The sequence below is a fragment of the Ischnura elegans genome, chromosome X, assembly GCF_921293095.1.
Source record: "Ischnura elegans chromosome X, ioIscEleg1.1, whole genome shotgun sequence".
Lineage (NCBI taxonomy): Eukaryota > Metazoa > Arthropoda > Insecta > Odonata > Coenagrionidae > Ischnura > Ischnura elegans.
In genome coordinates, this window is record NC_060259.1 from 85,824,312 (window position 1) to 85,835,180 (window position 10,869).

A 10,869-nucleotide genomic window follows, 5' to 3' on the forward strand; every position below is an offset into this window, starting at 1 on the left:
AGATATTAGAGGAAGAGAGTCGGAAAATCTTAGGCACTGAGCTAACGAAAGCAAATAAAGAAGTTCTTGAGAGAAGGAAATCATAAGGTTGGATCACGCAGAAAGTCTTGGATCGCATTGAAGACACACTAAAGTACAAGAATACTTCAAATAGGGAACGATATTTGTCATAAAGCCAGACAGGCCAGTGAAACATGGTCTAGGAATATAAAAACATCGTGTGCATGGAAAATTAGAGGCTCGTTTGGGAAAGGAACTTGAAAAACTTCAAATAAAAAGCGTAAAATGTAAACCGTAAGTGATACAACGGAGAACTCATGACCGATATTTGATACAATGTGAAGAGATGGTTTGAATATCTGCATGAGATGGAGGGCGATCAAGGTCAAAAACAATTTAAATATCTATAGAGTTATGATATGACGCATAACAAGCGTGGGTTGGAATTCAATACTTGCATTTCTGAAATAAGTATTGTACTTAACAATGACAGGTGAATCATCCACAATTTATTTTTCTAAACACGTGATAAAATGTGGACACATCTATAGGGAATCAAGAATTAGGAACGTGCGTCAAGGCCGAATTATTTCTCCTGTAATTTCATCAGCTCAGAACTAAAATGGGTCCGATTAAATCAAAGAAAAGTCCGGAATCTTCAATGCATGAATATCCACGAGGAAACATAAACTGAGAATTTACAAAATTTCAAAATATTAAAGTGAAGATAGGTAGGACAATGACCAAAGCAATCTAAAAATCACCATTAAAAAATAGAGTGTAGCAAGCGACAGTAAGTCAAGAAAAGCATAAACTTAGGGAAAAAAGCGTTGGAAGAAGTCGACTAATTTAATATTTGGGAAGCAGAATAACCAGCGGCGGAAGAATCATGAAAGAAATAATCAGTAGGATAGCCCAGGCGAAGAGAACTTTTCAGAAAAATAAAGCATCACCTCACTTATATGAGCAGGAAATTTGAGCATAAAGTAAGGAGACAACTCATCAGAACTTAATGTTTGAGCATTCTTTGCCATGGAAGTCCTGGGCAATGACTGTGGTAGGGAAACTGATAGCTATTTGGCTATAAGAAAATTAAATGGATATCCGAGCAAGCAGAACGCAGACCACGAGTAACGGATGTATCCTGGAGCACTTATTATGATTGCCTGAAGAAGGCAATACTAGAGGGGAAAGTGTACGGTAGGAGACGAAAGGAATACCTCGTATATCGCATATTAAGAATCATTTAAATGAGTATTCAAGAAATTCCATCTCTCTCCACGTGGCATCATTAAATATTATCGCTTAAAATTTACGTGAGATACGTAAACTAAAAACATTTTTCATTCCTCCTAGCGGCCTTCGAAGACATAATAGTCACCAAGGGTCAAAAACTTAAAACTAGGGCATTCGGATCATCGAAAAAAAGTTAATTAATAAATTTTGAAATTTAAAAAAATTGAAATCATAAGAATTATCGCACAATACGTTATAATATCCGTAACTCACAGTATTTCGTTCACCTATAGCAATGAAGAGAGATAAAGATAAAAAAGATCTAAATATGGTAATATTCAAAGACATCAAATGATAAAGTGAATTATATTAACACACCATTTTCCCGAATGCTGCTTCTTCCTTGAAACCTCATCGCATTCCCCATTTGACCCCACCCGTTTCACGGCATTGATTCGCTATCCCCATTTTACTCGTGTACCTGAAAAGAAAAATTTCGCATTTATGGTTGTCAATATAATTAAGCCCTAAAAGTATACAGTTAACATAACACATAACTCAAGGTGATGATGAAATTAAAGATTACAACATATTATCATACTAACGACCTCAGAGTTGCGTGTAAAAAATAAAATGCCAAATGAAGTGCTGTAAATCGAATTATGATCGCCAATGTTCTCTTACTTAACCTCCCCGTCCAAATTTTACGGCTTATTATTTCAAAGCGGTTTAGGAGTGTCAGCATATATCCTAACGAAATTATTCTGTTGTAACGTACGTGGCTTAAATATTAAGGACGATTAAAGCCTCTTAGAAACCATTAAAATGTGGAATAACTCGCCATGAAGGTACCGATAAGAAAAAATCTTTAAAGCAAACAAGAATAATAATAGCTACACCATGCAATTTCAAGTTCTCTCATAATCAATAACGAAACTGTCATACAGTTCCTCGTCTACTGTTAATACCTTACAATTACAGTCACAGCGATAAAATGCCAAAGTACTGAAAGTAAGCCACAGTATTGCCGTTAGGATCATTATTTCCGTAATCAAACCGTTATCTTCGTGCTATTAGACACACGATCAATGCAAAGCTAAAACAACTCGCATGTTACTCACTTCAAATACTCGCACTCCATAGCGAAATCCAATTTTCAAAAGTTACACATATAACACTCGTAAACGAATACATAGTTACGCAAAAGGGGATCATACAATTTGAGCAATCGGGTATTCGTCACGTGAAATCGCATTGGCAAATCAAGTGATTTAAAATTAACAGGGTCGAGAGGAAAACCAGGACGATTGTCATCGAAGGGGATGTTTTCCTATCACCAGCGTTCCTTAAACAAACTACTCTGACACAAATTTTAACTTAGATGTACATTCCTCACATTGTATATAAAGTTGGAACGGAAGACGGTTGGCGTAAAAAAGTGTTTCGTTCAAAATAATAGTTGCTATGATCACGATTACTTAACAAAGATGAATAAATAGTGTTCTTGAATTATTCTCTACATCAGGGTGTTGCTTCAAAATCATACAAAAATGCATAAAAGATCAGCAAAAGAATAGTTCAGGTACTCACCTCTTAACCCCAAGAGAGCTCGCCGCGAAGTGCAGTCCAGGAATTGAGGGAGGGGTACTTCTGACACTGAGTCAGCCGTATGACGTATGCCTGTGACGTCACGATAATTTATATAACCATTTCATTTTAAGGCAACGAAATATGTACGAAACGCTAAAGATCGTTGATATTGGGTTGTTTGAAATTTTATCTAGTAATATACTTTAATAAATACGTTGATATACTATGTATTATAAATAAAAACTATTTCCCGCGGAGAACCAATGCTTCGCTTAACCAATAGGATTTGTTCTCAAGCTGGCGATGTTACACAAAAATAGCGCGAAAAATCTTTAAGAGCCAACAGTCATGAAACACGTGATCAATGTTCCAGAATTTTCTAGTCGTCTCCGAAGGTCAGAAGGTAAGTTTGCAGAACGCATCATCGATTTACGAAAAACAATACTTTATAATACTAACGGTCTGCATTCAACTGTCGTCTCCAATCAAGCACCTCCCCTTCCCCCCTGCTCACGAATAAAACACAACACACCCCAGTCCTTCACTAACCGTCGTTTTGATAGAAACACATTTTTGAAAGTTTTAAATTTATAAATTTAGTATTTTGGACTTTTTCAGCCGTTTCTTCGTTCGTTGAAGTCACCGTCTCATTCAGAGGAAATGATAATGGAGAGCAGTATCTATGAGCTATCTACTGAACTACAAAGAAGAAAAAACAACGGTATTGACTGAGGTAAGTGAGAACATGAATTTTTAATGTCCAAGTGAACAAAGGTTGTAATTTTGCACTCAGGCATAAGCAAGTAACATAAGAAGCTAATCACGTAAAATAATTGCAAACGAGAGTGAATAGCGAAGATAGGCAGTGAATAGATGTTTGGACTCCATGAGCGATAATGACATTACCATTATGCGATTAGTACAATTGTGTTTGCATTAGTGCACAGAAATTCTCCCCTTTACTATTCACTTCTTGTCATACATATATCATATTTACTGACGATTGAAATCCTTAAAATTTAAGGAAAGCGACATTGAGCATTATTAATTTCAATTCTAGGGTCGTATTCGTAGCTTACGGAAAATACTGGCAAGTTCTCCAACAAACACTGTAGCCTAATTAACCATCGCCAAGATATAATTCACCCGCAAAACCAGCGACTTCAACGAAAAATATATTAACGAACTGCTAGGATTGATTTTCTTTTCGTGAAGACAACCACAATTTTTTGTTTTCATCGTCGAATCTTACTCGAGATAAGCAATATCGTTATAATTTAGTCATATGAATTAATAACTTTGCATTAAATAAATTCATAATGGTTTATTAAATTTATTTCATAATTCATTCAATTAACGAAAATGGCATCTTCAGTAGGTTTAAACATGTCAAAAATTATAACAAGGTGCAATTAACCTTTCTTCCGAATATAACCATTGTCAGTAACAATTCACTGTGCACTTTATGAGCCAATAAGCGGTGTGCCTATGAGACGGTCTGAGATCACAGTAATTAAGTGTAATAGTGTGCGTTAGTTGCGTGCCGCAAGAAAAAGCAGTCTAGAAATAATTCAATTAATTTCAGCTTAAGCACTCGCCAAGTTTATACCTTGGTCGCCTCTACTTGAGTGATTGTCAATTGCTAACTACTAAGTGAACTATTTCATGGATTTAAATCAACGCGTTTCTGCAACAGAATGTTTCATCATGTCTAACTGTGAATATTTATGGATGTGTAATTCAGACTTGGCCAGTGAGGATTCCTTATCATAAGTTGAAGGAACACCATTCGTTCTCCTCGCAACCCTTAAGCATGATTAAATCTTACTAAATCTTTGGTCAATATACTTGATTGTTCATACATAAATCACGATGATAGGGAGAAATACACCAGGAAAGGGCTCGGGTTTTACTCCAGCTACCAAACAGATTTAAAAAATTTAAAAAATTAAGCTATTGCTAAGCTAAGCAATTGCTAAATATACAGAAATCTAATATAAACATAATTAAGAAGATGCATTCGGTCTAGAGGTAGTGGTACGTCCTTTAAAGTCATGTCATTCAGGAGAGACATAGATAAACGACTCGAAAATTATCCAGCCAGGATTTCACCATTGTGGATGACATATGAGAAATACATGGGTCAAATGGAGTCCCGTCCGCCGCGGTCACTGCTTCACGTAGGATAGCACATTCATGTATCCACAGAGAAGTGGGAAGTTGGAAATAAGTTAATCTACTTCCCCCAACCAAATACGTTTCTCACTCTAACCCAACACCCCATGTTGGCGAGTCTGTTGTTCTTCAGTATCTAACTCTTTACTTTTAAATTTTACTAAATACATACTTCCTTGACAATTATATCCTCATGTTGTTGGCACTTTGATTAAATATTTAAACTAATGACACATGACTGCTGAACCTTAAAAATTTATGTATTAGAACATTGGTAAGTTCACTATGCTTCGCATCGCAAATCAAAAAGTCGAGCCAGGGGAAATTAGATTCCGGGTTACACGACATTAAAATTATTCAGCACTATTAGTACTATAGGACATAAATAGCATTTAATACTCAACGAGCAAATCTCGCTATATTGCAAAAAAACACTAAATTCATCATTCTAACTATATTGTGGATTTTCAAAGAGACGCCGCAATTTTCGTCAAAGAATTATCCTTTCGATCAGAAAAAGTTGCTGCTAAAACAAGTTTGTTATACATGATTATCTGAAAAGAATTTTCAAGCTTCATATTGAATCAAACTGAAAGAGGAGAAGAATCCCTACCATGCATTTGCTTCCATGGCCATCGGCGGTAGAGCTCAGCTTTGCAACAACAACTCTTCAAAAGATTTATATTCATCAACACTTCACATTGATCACACAAATGACAAAAACATTTTAGATGAACCATTGACACTTTCACTTCACTGTGTAGCTGGATGAACACTCGCTCATGCCGTTATGTAACACAGCAGGAAGCTTCACATTATTTCCTTGAGACATGCATACTGCTGGCAGTATGACCGATGACAACACTCCAAGGGTTGACCCGATGCCTTCGTTGGGGTGGTTGAAAGCTTGATTTTAGCCTTGCACCTTCATTCAATCGATTAATTGAATTATTCACACCACCTTTTGTAAACTGTAAATTATAAGAAAATGCTCTTAAGCTATAGCACAAAAATAGTATTGATGACACCATACTTCTATCCATATAACATATCAGAGAAATGACCGGTCTTGCTAATCGTAAAATGGGTTTTGTTAAAAGGATATTAGGAAAGTGTGACGACAAAGTGAGACAAATTAGCTACTTTTCCCTTGTTCGACCACATTTGGAATATACTGCCAGTGTTTGGGACCCTCATGAAAAAGGTTTAATAATAGAGTTAGAACGAGTGCAAAGAAGAGCTTCCAGGTATGTGAAAGGTCGTAACGATAGTCTTGTTAGTGTAACTGACCTCTTAGATAAACTCAGATGGGAATCTCCGTCGGACCGTAGATTGAAAAATAGACTAAACGTTGTAGATAAATTCAAGAGCAGTGTCTTTTCTTAGGGGTTATCCATATCTTACGGACGCCAAAATACTACGGAAGATCAGATCATATAAGTAAAATAAGAGAGATAGATTGTAGAACAGACAGATTCAGAATGTCATTTTTTCCACGATCGATAAGAGATTATAACGGCAGCGATGGAACTCATAGATAAATTGCATGACTTGTAGTGTAGCCAACTAGCCTATGTAAAACTTATTGCATGTTTCTTAATTTTATTATTATTTCTAACAGCATATTATAGTATAATTTGTTAGTATACGTGACGTTTTTTGGACCGTGTGGTGTGCATGTGGGAATCCTATGCATGCAGCATGCTGGTGATTGATCACCCCCTGCCAAACACCCTAGAAGTGGCTCGCAGGGTATTATGTAGATGTAGATGACTAGAAGGGATTGTCACAGCGGAAATGCCTGCTATGTCCACTAATTTGAGCCATTAGGCAATTAGGTCTTGTTTCATGATTCTGTATCTAGTACAAGTTCACGTGCACTTCTAAAAAGTTGTAACTGAACCAAGCATATGCGAATATGTGAACCAAATTCATGCATCCATATATTAACACGTACGTGGTAATACATTTCGTCACGAGACATTGCTTATGGAACCAGATTTTTATAGCGGTTACGAAAGATAGAAGTCTAAACATAGAATACGGGTACAAGAACTTCATTAATTTTGACCAAATCCTATTGCGAAAGAAAACTGCATTCTTGCACTAAAATTAAGATGAAATAAGTAGAAATAGCACGGAGGAATTAGTTATGTACGAGAATAATACTCACCAGTACTCTTCAGCGACAAACGTCCACATCTCAGCACTAACCAAACCGCTGTGAGACTCAAACTTTACTGGGAAGGAATGAGGACTGAGGGGAAAAAACTTAAGTGACGCATTGCTCCTTACTTACAGCCATGAGAGGGCGGGGAATCACTAAGTATATGAGGGGAGGTTGTCATGCACAAATAGCCCGAGGTAGAGTCAAAATTGTAGGCCTGATTTTGAACTCGACTGCATGACGAAGGCGGTCGGGATGCGCGTCGTTAGGAGGAGCCAGTGGTCAGGGGGAGGAAGAGTCCTCAGGATTTTGGGTGGAATTTAAGGGGGGGGAAATCCGCGATAGTGCAAGGGACTCGGGGCGCCACCCTACACACAAAAAGGCCCGACATTCATTTCGCGACGTCGCACACGCTCGTAGTTTACGTAGGTAACTAATAAAGGTTTTACTTCACGGCAAATAGTTGCAGAGTGATCCGTTATGTTAATTTTACTGCGTCAAGGTACTTTTACAAATTTACACATTTCGTTTAAAGTGTTTATGAATCCACTTGCCAATCATAAACACTAAGGCGGAATTCATAATCATTATTCAAAGAAGGCATATTGGATAATTTTTTCCTCATTAAATCCTTATTCAATTATTGCACATAGATTTAAAGGTGCAATTCAAAGAAAATGAGCCATGTGCTTAACTTACATCCGAATTAATGATACACCCCCAAAATAAACTTGAAATCCACAATCAAATCAACTATTTTATCCCAATGCATCGTTGATTTTTTCTAATTTTGAGGGATCGCCTGAATTTCCTCGGTTTGCTTGGTGACTTTTGTGGTATCCGTTTTTTTCTTTGTTTCTGGTTGTCATATTGAATCCGTCTAATATATAGTCACAGTCAATTAAAAAATGCATTAAATAAAATATTTTATTAGATTTCTAGATTAAAAATTATCTGCAAATAACAAAGTATGTCAATACTTGAGCCATTGAAATATGATTTGATATGTCTTTCTGAAAACTTATGAAATATGGACAACCAAAATATTGCTTGCTCACTCTGTTTCCATGCCCCCAATGTGGGATTTTGCTGTTAAATTTAGCCACTTTTGGCAAGATACTAATTTTCTTTCAACTCTTAATTTCGGAGTATGAAAAAATAATTTTTGGTATACCTGTACCGTCATTCCTTTATACGAACACTTCAATGATAAGTTTCATTATACCAATCGTGTCGTTCAAATCCAGTTTTTGTGATAGATTTTCTGAGCTTTCCCGATCTCTGATCGAAAGTTGTATGGAAGACATTTTCAAGCGCAACATTCGGTCCGTCGGATGGGACGTTAAGCCGTGGTCCCCTTGGCGCCTTTCGTTAAGAGAAGGCTAATGCAGAGGGCACCACGCCGGCGATTGGAAATGCCAAGGAGACAGCAAAGAGGAGGCGTGATTCCACCCCATAGAAGGCTGATTTCCTACGCCTCCTCTGTCGCATTTCATTCGGTTTTCAATACTGATCACGGCGCGGTTATGAGTGCATTGCAATCCACTTTTTTAACCTATATTTTGCAGTATTCTGTTTTCAATTGCGAGGAATAGCATTGAAATTTTTCGAGTTTCAGTCAATGGCATCATCAAGTATATAAATTTCCGTTAATATCCCTAATAATTCCTTATGTCTCCATATAACTCGGATCAGTTTGTCCGTCAGCGCCGTGACTATTATAAACCCATTTAAATGCGCTGTGGGTGACAACATATTTATTCCTCTTTTGTAATATTCGTGAAAATTGCCATTCAAAAGAACCAGAATGTCTGACGGACGCAGCGCCACTCATCTTCCTTTTATTTTTCCCAGGTCCTCCATCCGACTCCGTGGCCACCAAAGCGGGCCTGCTACGGATTCCGAGTCTACCAGCCGAGAGGACATCGGTGGCCAAAGACTTGAAGAGCGCGGCTCGCGACGGTCTGGGGGACAGCGCTGAGTCGGTCTCGTGCTCGTGGAATCAGCAGGTGATCGGAGGGCTGACGGATGAGGAAAAAACATTCTAACAAAGTCTAATTTCAAATTGTCTTCTCTGACGCCCGTACTTTCTAAGCTCTTCTCGATAAGTAACCTTTAAATCTAGAGAAACTTCCTTTCACATGTTTGAAGTAATATTTCATTTTTCCTTCTTCAACGTAAATCAAATTTTAGAATCTCAAGCAAGGTGTCTCGCTCGAAACAAAATTAATGCAGCATTCGCATTATCATCGAAGTTAAGTTTCTTTCGCATATTTCGAAGATTTTTGCAGCGTTGACCAGATAATCTCTGCATTATCTTTGGGTTTTCACCACCTACGTTTGCTTTTGGCGACAACAGTTTCGCTGACATTGTAGTCAGGGTCTTCAGGTCCAAAGTTCACCTTCGATCTGACGCGGTGAAAATCCAAAGAGAATGTAGACATTATTTTTTCGCGTGTTTCTGAAATAAAATTTCTTCCTCACCTGGGAAAAATCAATGAAATACTTAAAATTTCAACTATCAAGAAGGCGCCCTTTAGGCACCATGCATTTATCTCCTTCTACCCTCCTTCAGAATCATTTTGTCCATCTGCACTTCTCAAATCACTAAACCTTTTCTTTGAGAGCGTCTATCGCCAAATAAATTATGAATTATTTCATGAAAATGTAACCTCTTCTCCACCAATGAAAGTAAATGTATGTTGTAAATTATCTCAGTGACCTGAGTCTTATAGGCTTGTCTATGTTAAAAGGAGGAGTTTTTGAAGCGTAAAAATGTCATCTTGTAGCATACTAATTCCAATTAATTAAATTACATCACCTCACAAAACAGCATCATCATGACATGGGCTACGACAGCAATGGCGAGGAGACTCGGAGACAGCGTCGCATGGCAACTCAGCGGGCACTTCGCATCCACCAATAACCGTCCCTGATGAGTACACGGCGGTTTATTTGTGGTTTTCGCTGACGTCTCGGACGAATGTCAGATCACAAGCCTTCACGGAAGAGGAGTATTAATGATATCGATTCATTGAAAAGGCTTGAGGAGGAACATATCCTATAATGAGGACCTTGCTGTGTGTATTATAATTTTCTAAATGAGAGACGGTGTTCATTGCTCAATTTTGGGGAATATCCATTTCATTACTTAACACAGAATTGATATATTGTTCGCTGTTACACATTATAAAGTAATAATTCATGTTAATGTTATAATTTACAACAGAAGTATTTTGAAACCAGCCACCAGATGCACTTCCTTGATTCAAGCAGATTAAATGTAATAATGTAATGAAGTTAATGCAATAAAAAGAAAGCTAACATGTCAGCCCCCATGAGCAGCAAGAGTGGAGAGGGAAAGGTAAGATAACATCATCACGGTAGTATCCATGGTAATTGTTTTATTACTTGTAACACCGTCCGACGAAAGCAGTGCTGTGCTCCAAGTGCCTTCATCTAAGTACTCTAGCAGGCACCGGGAAATATTGGAAAAATCTCCGCCTTCACCGGTATTTGAATGCGGACCCCCAGGATGAGAAGCCAACACCTTAACGTGCGTTAACTTACGAATAGAAATAAATTATATGCATTCTCTATGCCACTGTTTAAATTTATTACTCAATGGATGTCGTATAATTGTTTAAGTACTCAGCTATTAATCTAGGTTTCTAATTACGAAATTGGATCAAATTCGAGGC

The 10,869-nt window shown here is 37.5% G+C and overlaps 1 long non-coding RNA gene across 1 annotated transcript; it reads left to right on the forward strand.

The window, feature by feature from the left end:
- The first annotated feature begins 3,434 nt into the window (after positions 1-3,434).
- LOC124170715 lies at positions 3,435-10,353 on the forward strand. The gene is made up of 3 exons (XR_006867567.1): positions 3,435-3,559; positions 9,023-9,177; positions 10,002-10,353. It is a non-coding gene; the product is annotated as an uncharacterized LOC124170715 (long non-coding RNA).
- Positions 10,354-10,869: the final 516 nt, after the last annotated feature.